Genomic DNA, 12,508 nt, shown 5'->3' with positions numbered 1-12,508 from the left:
GAGCTGCCAGAGCTTTTTAACCACTGAACCACCTCTCCAGCAACACCTCTCCTCCGTGGTGTGTGTGTGTGTGTGTGTGTGTGTGTGTGTGTGTGTGTGTGTGTACGTATAAATGCAGCTGTACACATGCCATGATGTGTGGACGTCAGAGGCCAACTCAGGTTTTTATTTCTGACCCTCTCTGTGTTTGACCCTGTATATACCAGACTACCTCCCACAAGCTTCTGGGGATGCTGTCTCCACCTTTTACAGTATACTAGGAACACTGGGATTACAGATGTGATCACTGTTTACAGACAAACATACTCAGGCTTTTATGTGAGGTCTAGGGATTTGAACTCAAGCCCTGACAGTTCACAGCAAGAATTTTCTAAGCCCACTGAGCTGCCTACCTGGCCCGCATCTTTATTTCTAAATAGCTTTCTTATGCCATTCTGGAGCTTGAGTCAAGAGCCTTATGCATGATAGGTAAGCGCTCTTAACACTGTTATTCCCCTTATATTCATTTTTAGTTTCAAAAAAATTGTTCAAGGTATTAATTAGATATTTTTACATACACAGTTTATTCATTAAAATTGTGTGAGGAGGGTAAGGGTATAGTTTAATGGTAGAGCACTCCCCTAACATGCTCAAGGTCCTGGGTTTGATTTCCAGCACCATGTGTTTTGTTTTTTTTTAATTGTGGATCCAGGGGGCGTGACTTAGCAGGTAAAGGCACTAACTGCCTAATGACCTAAGGAGAGCTAGTTCTAGGCTCACTATAGAGTGTGATACTGTCTCAAAAACCAGGTAAACAGACTAGAGAAATGGCCCAGTGGCTAAAAGTGCATGCTGCTCTTCAGGAGGACCTGAGTTTGGGTTCTTGGCACAGCAGGCAGTTCACAGTTGCCTGCAACTCCAGCTCCAGGGGACCTGACACCCTTTTCTGGCCTTTGCATGTACCTACACACCTGTGGCACACTCTCTCCTACACATACTAACACATGCAGGCCTAGTGGCACGAGCCTGCACCCTTCAACAGTCATGAGGCAGAGGCAAAAGGATCGGATGATCAAGATCATTCTGAGTTGCACAGTGAGTTGCAAGCCAGCCTAGGCTCCTAAAGACCCTGTTTCAAAACACAAAGCTGGCTGAGCACAGTGGTGCATGCTTCTAATTCCAGCACTTGGGAGGCAATTACAGGAGGACTGAAATACATTCTACCCAGTTCATGCGTTTAATTATTCAAGAGGCTGGATATGCAGGTCAATAAAGAAGCGCCTATCTAACAAGGCCCCGTGTACAATGCCTAGTACTGAAATAAAAAGTATTGTGTGCTCAGAGGACAACTTGAAGGAGTTTTTTCTCTTTTCTAAGGGCCAAACTCAGATTCAGCAGGCTTGGTGGCAAATGCCTTAACCTACTGAGCCATCTGGAGAGACTTCCCCACTACATACTAATTTTTGATAATAATAGCCACTGGCCAGATTAGAATTCACTATGTATACCACGCTAGCTCTGAAAAAAAAAAATGCTTTGTGTTTTTCAAGACAGGGTTTCTGTGTGTAGCCTTAGCTGTCCTGGACTCACTTTGTAGACCAGGCTGGCCTCAAACTCTGCAGCCATCTGCCTGTCTCTGTCTCCCTGAGTGCTGAGATTAAAAGCACGGGCCACTACACCCTGCTAAAACTCTTAACAGTTTCAACATTTCATTTGAAATGCAGTACAGGGTTGTTTCACAAACCAGTCAGAAAGATCCTGAATTTAAGGATAGCCTGGGCTATATAATAAGACCAGTAAAGGCATAAAGGCAGAGTGTCTGTCTAGCATGTGTAAGACTCCAAGTTCTACCCCTAGCAGAGGAAGAAAAGAAGTCATAAAATTGGCACCAAGAGGAGCCTCAAGGAACAGGCTTTAGATGGATTATATTAGCTTTTACAATGTCACCTTCCACTCCAAAACTGAAGCTGTGACTTTGATGTGACTTGAGGATTTCCTCCATCTATCTATTTCACAGTCACAGAGAAAAATTTTGTCACAGCATTCACTGCTGTCTATAGGGCATGGTCAAACACTTACGCTTGGATTAGGACTCTATGTCGTCCCAACCTATGTTTTCAGGCAGCAGCATCCCTACTCCTTCGAGCAAGCTAGACTACTAAGAACCATGAACCTCCCAGGGACCCTGCTGCTTGTTAGTTTAACGTGACAATCTTGAGCTCTATCCATTTTCCTGCAAATGGTATCATTTCATCCTTTATGGCTAACTAGGTAATATATTTTCTTTATCCATTCATAAAGACATCTAACTCAGCCTTTTTTCCAGTCAGGGCCTTACTAGGTTGCCCAAGCTGGCCGGGAACTAATCCTTCAACCTTGGCTGGTCTTGAACTTATGGTCTGCCTGCCTCAGCCTTCCAAGTAACTGGGATGGCATGCCTGTCCAACCATGCCAGGCTTTGCAGTTAATATTTATGAAGCATAGATTGTGTGCTAGACACAATGCTAGTGCACTCCACATATTAACTTAGTTTTTTGTTTTGAAACAAAATACTTTGTCTTCTTTGTTTTTTATTTTATTTTTGAGACAAGGTTTCACCATGTAGCTAGGGCGGGCCTGGAATTGCCTATGTAGTTTAAGCTAGGCTTGAACTTCTTATCCTCCTGCCTGAATGCTGGGATTACAGAAGTGTAGCACCACATCTGTTTTAACTAATTTCATTTTGCCCATGTAATAAAGCTTTGGGGTAAATACTATCTTTAACAACAGAAGTTAAAAAAAAAAAAAAGAGGGGGGGAGCAACTTTTGTGATTTACTACTTGCACAACTATTGGCAGAGCAAGGACCTAATTTCAGGTTGACACCTACCCTGTCTTTTGTTTAATGACTCATACAAACAGATCCTTTTCTCCTCAATTCACCCAGCCACAGGAACAGTTTGAGCTTCAAGGGTGTGGAAAGAAGGCAAAAGCTGGTTTAGCGACCTCTCTTTCTACCACTGAAACAACAATATACGAAAACCAGTGCAAAGGTTCAACCAAATTCTACCCATGGGCAAGAGTGTCCCTCTCTAGGGTGTCCTAAAATAAGTATGACAATCGTCCAGAAGTTGACTCACTAAAGCCCATGCAGTGGCTCATCCTGATCATTCCAGCACTAGAGGCAGAGGCCGGAGGATCTGGAGTTCAAAGTTATCTTCAGCTCTACACTGAGTTGTCATCTTAAGTTCTATAGTGAGCTCAAGGCCAATCTGGGCCACGTGAAACCCTGTCTAAAAGTAAAAAGACAACTGATTTGTCTTAATACATTGAGAGAAAAGGCTAGTCCAGACTAGAGGTAACGAAGCAAACTCTGCATTAGCAAACAGCAATTAGCAGGTTCTACACAATCTGATGAGTCATAGGAATCACCACAAGGACAAGGTTGGTATGTCTGTCCAGGTAGCCCTTGGACCCCCTCATTTGATGCCAAGCAGTGTCTGCTTATTATCAGTGCCTTTCTCACATGGGGACCTGGACTTTACCAAATGTCTTCACTTTTATAATCTGACTTGATGCTAGTAGCTTATACAGTAATAGACGGTACAGAGTGCTTGCCTTCCCCTTCACAGATCATATAACACACCCCTCAGCACTAGAAAGTGAGCAGTAGAAACTGAAATCCAGCCCTCACTCCTCTAGGCAAAGACATGGACTTTATTATAGAGCTGCGTCCTGAAGGGGCAAGCCACAAACAGGACGCATGAATACATTCGAGTCCCCACCACAAGCCAATCAGGTTTAAGCTCAGAAATGTTCTAAAACAGTTCTTGCACAGTGTATCTGGGACTGGGCTTTATATAAGTGATATATATTTATCACTGCAGCTCAGTGATAGTGTTTACCTAGCAGCTTGATAGGCCCTGGCTTTGATCCCAGCATCTAGAAGGGCATAGTTCCAAGAAGAGTTGATTCTGTTCTATTAATTCATCTGAGTTTTGTTGGTTTTTCAGACACAGACCAAGCTAACCTTGAATTAACTACCTACCTCAGCCTCCTGAATGCTGGGCTTTTGTTTTATTTTATTACTCACACTATAACTCATTCAGTAGCTAAATTGCATGTAAGTCATCTTTGCCTTCTATTTTTTCCTCCATAATTCATCTTTGTCTTCTCTTATTGAAGACTGGCTTCCTTAGGGTCTTGCTGTAACCACATAAACCAAAATCCAGAGGCGTATTTCACAGGTTTTGTTTGGTTGGTTGTTTGGTTTGTTGTTGTTGTTGTTTGAGACAGTATACCCTAAATGACCCAAACTAGTCTCAACTTCATAAGCCTCCTGCCTCAGCCTCCTGAGCACTAGGATTACAGGCATGTGCCACCACACCTGACTCTATGACTGACATTTTCTGGAGGAATCTGAAAAACAAATATGTGTGGCAACTGTCTCTGCTATTACTTTTGGGGAAAAAAATAGACTACTTGATAAAATGCTAAACATAAAATGGCATCGTCACAGTGGTAGAGGATCAACTCAATATTGTAAGAGGTGACATGTGGAAAGGGCATGAGATTATCAGATTCAGTTGTCATCAGGCATAGTGGCAAATGACTGGAATACCAGTACTCAGAAGGCTGGCACAAAAGGATCAGGAATTCAAAGGCAGCCTTGGCTCCCTAGTGAATTTGAGACAAGTCTGAGTTAAATGAAACCCTGTCTCAAAAATAAATTATATCTACATCTGATTGTCTAAGCTTAGTTATTCCCATGACCAGTTCCTTGGTCCTAAGAAAAAACGGTAGCAAGTATTTGGGCCATAGGCAGCATTTCTGCTACTATCCAGCCCACTACCCTCTTGTAGGGAACTCAATACTCTACTCTTCCTAAAAGGACAAACTATCTCTAGGAGCAGTGGTGGACCCTGTATTCCCGAGTACTAAAAGACTAAGACAACAAGATTACTTGAGACCAGGAATTTGCGGCCAGCCCAGGTTGGCCTTGAACTTGTGGTCCTCTTGCCTCAGCTTCCCAAATGGCTTCAATGACCAGACTATGCAACCAGTCCAGCCACAAATGATAACTTTGGGAAGAAAAGGAGCCCAGACTTACATGTAGACAATATGCCTATAAAAACCATGTTCTCAGTTTCTTAATTTGCTTCCTCTAGAATAAAATGGAGACAATTTAACAGTTGCTGTATCTAAATATCCAAAATTATGTTAGTATGTATGAAAGCATTTTTTTACAAGCCCAAACAGTAAAGGTTAGTGTTCGCAGTCTAAAGTTAACCTGGGAGGCAGTTGAACTACCTAGAAAGTCTATACTGTGATTCTTTGTCCTTTGTCTCCTTCCAACTTAACACTAACACCAGGAGACACATAAGTCAGCCCACTAGTAGAGGGCTGACTAGCCAGATTACTAGATCTTACTAGCCAGATTACCCACACACACACACACACACCTTTTCTTTTTGACACCTATTATGTAGTCCTGGCTGGCCTTAACCTCACAGAGACCCACCTGCCTCTGCCTCCAAGTTCTGGAAATAAAGACATGTACCCCGCACATCAGCTCCAGATACTTCTTATGCCAATTCTTCCTACACACTGTATTTTCTACTTCTGGACATGGAATACAATGAGGTAGGATCTCAACTACCACAGGATGTGTGTGTGTGTGTGTGTGTGTGTGTGTGTTGGGGCAGGGTTTCTCTGTGAGCCCTGGCTGTCTTGAACTGACTTTGTAGACCAGGCTGGCCTCTAACTCACAGTGATCTGCCTACCTCTGCCTCCCAAGTGCTGGGACTAAAGGTGTTGACACCACACCCAGCTATGAATGCAGATATTTTTAATAGTTTCTGTTTCTTTTGTTTATTAGATTTAAATTTTTGTGTATTGGGAATTTCTTCATCATCTGTTAACAATGTTTATACTAGCTAACATTCTGAACTGCATAGGAATTTCTTATTATGCCTTAGGGCAGTGGTCCTCAGCCTGTGAGTCTCAACTGCTTTGGCAAACCTTCATCTCCACAAATATTTACATTACAATTCATAATAGTAGCAAAATTACAGTTATAAAATAACACTGAAAATAACGTTCTGGTTGGGGGTCACCATAATGAGGAATTGTATTAAAGGACTGCAGCATTAGGAAGGTTGACAACCACTGCCTTAGGGAGTTAATCTTCACATAACTCTAAATAATAAAAGCTACAATTCTTTTGCTTGCATTTTCATGTTGGTTTTTTTTTTTACATTTATTATGTGTGTGTGTGTGTGTGTGTGTGTGTGTGTGTGTGTGTGTGTGTATGTGTGTGTGTAAATGGGGGGAGAGAGGAAAGGAGGGGGTGGGGAGTGAACTAGTTCTCTTCCTCCAGCATGCAAGTCCTGGGGATTGAATTCAGGTCATCAAGTTTAACAGCAACTGACTTTAATTTCTGAGCCACCACCCACTCCCTCCACCTTATTTTTGTTTTGTTTTAAGGAAACTCTAGTTTAGGGATGATAAATAGAGGCTGAAGAAATGGCTCAATGGTTCAGATCTCCTGTGGCTCTTCTAGATGATTAGAGTCCTGTTTGTAACACCCATATAAGAGAAATGGCTCAGAGGTTAAGAGCACTGGCTGCTTTTCCTAAGGTCCTGAGTTCAATTCCCAGCAACCACGTGGTGGCTCACAACCATCTATAATGGGATCTGGTGCCCTCTTCTGGCCTGCAAACATATATATAGGCAGAACACTGTATATATAATAAATAAATATTTTAAAAAGGAAGCAGGGCAGCCAGGTGCAATAGTGCACACCCATAATCCCAGTACTATGAGAGGCAGAAGCAGGTGGATCACTGTGAGCTCAAGGACAGTCTGGTCTACAAAATGAATCCAGGAGAGCCAGGGCTACACAGAGGAAACTTATCTGGGGGAGGAGGGAATGGGGGGGGACGGGGAGGGGGACGACAAACAAAAACAAAACAAACAAAAAAAGAAACAAAACACCAAAAACCAGGGTATGATGGGCATACTTGTAACCCCACTTCTGGGGAAGCAGAGATGGGAGGATTCCTGGGGCCTGCTGGCCTAGCCTAATTGGTAAATCCCATGTCCTGATGAGGGATCCTGTCTCACAACCTCCTAGAACTCCAGCTCCAGAAGATCTTATGCCTCAGGCCTGCTCCAGCACTCACCCAAACATGTACATATGCCAAAACACACACACACACACACACACACACACACACACACACACATGAATTATTAAATAATAAATAATATCAAGAGGGGCTGGAGACATAGTCCAATAGTACAGCACTTTCCCAGTGTATACAAGAGCCAAATATATTTTAAGTATATATATTAATATATATTTTATTAATTTATTCATATTACATCTCAATTGTTATCCCATCCTTTGTATCCTCCCATTCCTCCCTCCCTCCCGCTTTTCCCCTACTCCCCTCCCCTATGACTGTGACTGAGGGGGACCTCCTCCCCCTCTATATGCTCATAGGCTATCAAGTCTCTTCTTGGTAGCCTGCTATCCTTCCTCTGAGTGCCACCAGGTCTCCCCATCCAGGGGACGTGGTCAAATATGGGACACCAGAGTTTGTGTGAAAGTCAGTCCCCACTCTCCACTCAACTGTGGAGAATGTCCTGTCCATTGGCTAGATCTGAGTAGGGGTTAAGTATATATGTATTAAGACATTTTGAATTTTTTTTTGGTTTGGCTTGGGTTTGTTTTGTTTGTTTGTTTGTTTGTTTTGAGACAGGGGTCTCATGTAGTTCTTGTTGGCCTCAAACTCACTATATATTTGTGACAGTCCTTGAATCCCTAATCCTCCTCCTCCTACTGTCCAGTGCTTGGCAGCAGCAAGTGCCCTTACCCGCTGAACCACTTTGCCAGCCAAGCACCATCATTTTCTGAACAATTCTCTTTCCTGTGCATCCATGCTCCTAAACTCACTGTGTAGCCCAAGCTGTCCTCTGCGCCATCCTCCCTGGGTAGGGGATCACAGATGTGTATCAGCACAGCAAACTTCAACAACTTCCCTTTGAGACCGGATATTCCAGGCTCAGGTACTGAAAACACTAGAAATTTCTGGCTGCAGTTAGGACTCAACAATTTCTCCAAAGGGCTTTGTTACCCTGATTGGAAGCAGCACCCAGCATGTGTCTGCAATTCTGAGGCTCCTTGTCTGAGGCACTCAGAGCAGGTAGAAACAGAACATAACTGGGGCCTGGTGAGCTCTTACAACACTTAGCTTCTCTAGCCTGACTCACCAAACTGTTCAAAAGCAAACACCCCCAAAGCCTTATGAAGCGCATGCTCAGGTTAGTCATGGCTATTGACTGGCCAGTTTTCTGTGTTAGTTACTTCAGCACCACTGTGACCAAAATAGCCTAGCAGAAGCCGCTTCAGGGAGGAAAGGTTTATTTTGGCTCATGTTTTCACCAGTTTCAGGGAAGCATGGCAAGCTCAGGGCAAGCATGCGGCAGAAATGCCTCACAGAGTAGAGAACAGGAAGCAGAGCCACAGCCAGAACTAGGGGTACGAAGCCGTTGGACTATTTGTCCCTAGTGATCAACCTCCACAGGCAGGATCCACCTTGTAAAAGCTTGATAGCTTCAAAGTAACACTGCGAGTCCATTTTAAAGGAGCTTTCACGGAAACTGAGAAGGTCTGTCCTGTAACGCCAGAGTGGAATAGTCTGTGGACCTCTGTTAGGGCTTTTGGGTCAATTATGCCATTTCACGCTGGTATTTCAGTGTTTTTGTTTGTTTTTTGGGGTTTTTTTTGTTGTTGTTGTTGTTCTTGCTTTGTTTTGTTTTGTTTGGTCTGGAAGACATGTTCATTAGGGGAAGTAGAGTATTCACGTCACCCACAATTACAGTGTTGGGGTTAATCTGTGGCTTAGCCTCTAGCAATGTTGGTTTTATGGAATTGGGTGCTCCCAATTTGTATGTTTATATGTAATGTATGTATTTTTTGAGTTGTAATCTCCTCTTATTGGATTTTTAACAATGGGAAGAAACTGGAACTACTGGGAGGCAGAGGCAGGCAGATCTCTGTATGTTGGAGGCCAGCCTGGACTATAAAGTGAGTCCAGGCAAGGGTACACAGAGAAACCTTGTCTCAAAAAGCAAAAGAAAAAAGAAAGGAACTTAAACTATATTCCATGAGAAACTGTGGTGTGAGGAGCAGAGTCAGAAGACCCAGATGCCCTTCGTCAGCCGCTGACAGGATAACCACACACTGACTTTTCTAATAGGGTTGTACTTGTCCTATTTGGCAATACTACATGGCACTTATTTACTCTCAAAACTATTCACACTGTGCCTTTAATCCCAGCGCTCAGGAGGCAGGCAGATCTCTTTGAGTTTGAGGCCATCTTGGTCTACAAATAGAGTCCAGGACAGCCAAGGCTACACAGAGAAACCCTGTCTCGAAAAACCAAAAAAGTAAAATAAAATAAACTATTCACACTTAAGATAAAATGATAAGGCTACTCTGTTGTATCTAACCTTAAAAATCTATTTAGGATTTTAGAAGCCTGGTCTCCTCAATTACAAATCTGAGGGCAGAGGCTGTCTTTGGGTTGTAATGTTTGTGGTGTCAACCAGCCAGGAGCAAATTAAAAAATAAGCCATGTTGAGAAAGATAAGAAGATTTTTGTTCAGAAGTGTGCCTAGTGCCACACTGTGGAGAAGGGCGGCAAGCATAAGACTGGACCAAATCTCCACAGTCTTTTTGGGCAGAAGACAGATCAGGCCACTGGATTCTCTCACAGCACAAACAAAGGCATCACCCAGCAAGAGAGTACACTGATGGATATTTGGAGAAACCCAAAAAGTACATCCCTGGCACAGAAATGACCTTTGCAGGGATTAAGAAGGAAGAAAGGGCAGACCTAATAGCTTATCTTAAAAAGGCTAACAGTGAGTAATTCCACTGCCTTATTTATTACAAAGCAAATGTCTCATGGCTTTTTATGTGTACCATAATTTAATTCGTACACCAAAATTGAGATCATGAATGGCTAACAATGTTTTTTGTTGGACAGTCTGATTTAAGTAAAACTGACTTGTAGTAAAGTGCATATGATCTTTTAAAAACACAACAACAAAAAACAATCCAGTTGCCTACATACTATCATCACTGCTCCCCCTCTCTCAAGACTGGACTTAATTTTAATCAGTGATGCTATACATTCAACAAAGAGGGGCATCAACTCAAACCTATATAATGGTTTTATATTTAGAGTTATATAACAGTATATGAATATGTTTAAACCCTGGGGAAACTCTCACTGTCTCAGAAACAAGAAGATCCACCTGTGTTTCACTTGGTGTTCACTGGCCTGTTACAGGCAGAGGCTAAACATCATGAAGCAACTGTCTATTCTTGGCAGTGCTGACTTAATTAGAATTCCCTATGTCAAGGATGCTGCCTTTTGCCACTGAAAGACACTTATGTGGTTTGTGTATGATATCAAATAATGAGTATTTAACACACACACACACACACACACACACACACACACAAATCTGAGGACAAAACTATGAGGAAAATATATACTAAGTTTTTTAAACATTCTATGTATGTAAGGAATTAAGGAACTGTTATCATTACTGTTAAAAAATCAACAACAGCCGGGCGTGGTGGCGCACGCCTTTAATCCCAGCACTCGGGAGGCAGAGGTGGGCGGATCGCTGTGAGTTCGAGGCCAGCCTGGTCTACAAAGTGAGTCCAGGACAGCCAAGGCTAACACAGAGAGACCCTGTCTCAAAAAAAAAAACCAAAAAAAAAAACCAAAAAAAAAAAAAAAAAATCAACAACAACAACAAAAGAAATACGAGCTGAGGATGTAGCTCAGCTGATAAGAGTACCAAGCTCTGGCTTCAATACCCAGAATCAAATAAATTAGCTGTGGTAGCACCTGCCTCTAATATCAGTACTCAAGGTGGAGGCAAGAAGATCAGAAGTTTAAAGTCATCCTAGGCTATATAGAATAAATAAAGCCAAACTAAATAAAAATAAATACAGAGATGAGAGTTCCTGGCCAGCATGGTCCACAGGAATTCCATCTTAAACAAATGGCACTGATCAGCCTGAGGCTGGAGATGCAGCTCAGTGATACAATGTTGCCTACGTGCATGTGGCCCGGCAGTCAATCCCAAGCATCACAATAAAGAAAACTATTTTTAAGTCAGGGATGTGAATTCTCTAACTTGGTTCTTCCTTTTAAATAATTTTTACCTTTATTTTATTTATTTTTCAGTTGGGAGAGCACATGTATGCAGGACATAATGTGTGATGGTCAGAGGACAGCTCTGAGAAGAGGGTTCTCTCCCCCAACCAAGTAGGTTCTGGGGATCAAACTCAGGGAGTCAGAACTAAGAGTCCTCTCTGTCAGCCCTGGGTCTTCTCTTACAGGAAGCTCTCTGGCTCCTCTAGATCAGCAGCATTTCTGTGAGACCTTTAGGATCAATTTGTCACTTTCTACAAAGGTGAAATTTTGACAGTAATTGCCCTGCGTGTATAGATCAGTGTAGGGAGTTACTACAAGCTTTAAAATAGTAAATACGCACGCACGCACGCACGCACGCACGCACGCACGCACTCACACATAGACTTTGATGAACTCTTTCCACCTTCTTAGTTTTCATGTGTTATTCACTTCTTTTGTTAAATTGATTCCTTTGTGTTTTATTTTCATTTTATCATCTTCGTTGTATGTGCACTTGACATGTAAGGATGTGAGTATGGATGCATGAAGGTCAAAGTGCACACATGGAGGGAGCCTGTCAAGAGCTGGTTCTCTCCTTGTACCCTGGACTCCAGAGATTGGACTCAAGGACCATGTATCTAGTGCTTCTACCCACTGAGCCATCTTGCCAGCCCAGTGTCGTTGTTCTCACGTAGCCTAACCTAACCTTGAACTTACTATATAGCTGAGGCTAACTTTGAACTTCTGATCCTCCTGCCTCAACTCCCCAGTGCTGGGATTACTATTAACTACCACCCCAAGGTTTATGTGGTGCTAGGAACTGAACCTAGGACATTATGCATGTTAGGCAAGTACTTTACCAACTGAGCTATATTCCGTCTTAGTTGGTTCCTTTTGATGTTTTAATAAATGAAACTACTTTTTCTTATTTTTATTCCTGGATTGGAAACTGCTAATGTACAGAAATACAATAGATCTTCCATATTAATCTTACAACCTATAATCTTGTTAAGTTTGCATTTTGGTTCCAATATTTGGTTTTTTGTTTGTTTGGAGACAGGGTTTCTCTGTGTAGCCTTAACTGTCCTAGAACTTGCTTTGTAGACCAGGCTGACCTCAAACTCACAGAGATCCAACTGCCTCTGCCTCCCAAGTGCTGGGATTAAGGCAGGGGCCACCACTATCACCACCACCTGGCTGTTTCTAATATTTGTTTTGTGTTATTCCTTGAAAATATTTTCATTGTGTTTTACTTTGTTTTGTTTGGAGAGAGGATCGTACTATATATAGACCAGGCCAGCTTTGAACTCACAGAACCTACCTGCC

General features: G+C 42.5%; 1 protein-coding gene, 1 long non-coding RNA gene and 1 pseudogene across 5 annotated transcripts in view; 2 read left to right on the top strand and 1 right to left on the bottom strand.

The window, feature by feature from the left end:
- Positions 1-12,508, bottom strand: part of CPEB3 (cytoplasmic polyadenylation element binding protein 3) — a 204,876-nt gene that overhangs the window by 173,994 nt on the left and 18,374 nt on the right. The window lies entirely within an intron of this gene.
- Positions 1-12,508, top strand: part of LOC311587394 — a 33,734-nt gene that overhangs the window by 13,253 nt on the left and 7,973 nt on the right. The window contains exon 3 of the long non-coding RNA XR_014775844.1: positions 11,234-11,314. This is a non-coding gene — a long non-coding RNA (uncharacterized lncRNA). The remainder of the gene's footprint in view (positions 1-11,233; positions 11,315-12,508) is intronic.
- LOC311590378 (cytochrome c-like) lies at positions 8,269-10,005 on the top strand (annotated as a pseudogene). Its single transcript has 2 exons — positions 8,269-8,285; positions 9,599-10,005. The product of its transcript is annotated as a cytochrome c-like (transcript).

Source organism: Acomys minous (assembly GCF_964271855.1).
Source record: "Acomys minous genome assembly, chromosome: 2".
NCBI lineage: Eukaryota > Metazoa > Chordata > Mammalia > Rodentia > Muridae > Acomys > Acomys minous.
Note: the sequence above shows the minus strand (reverse complement) of the source record. Positions and strands in the feature narration are given on the sequence as shown.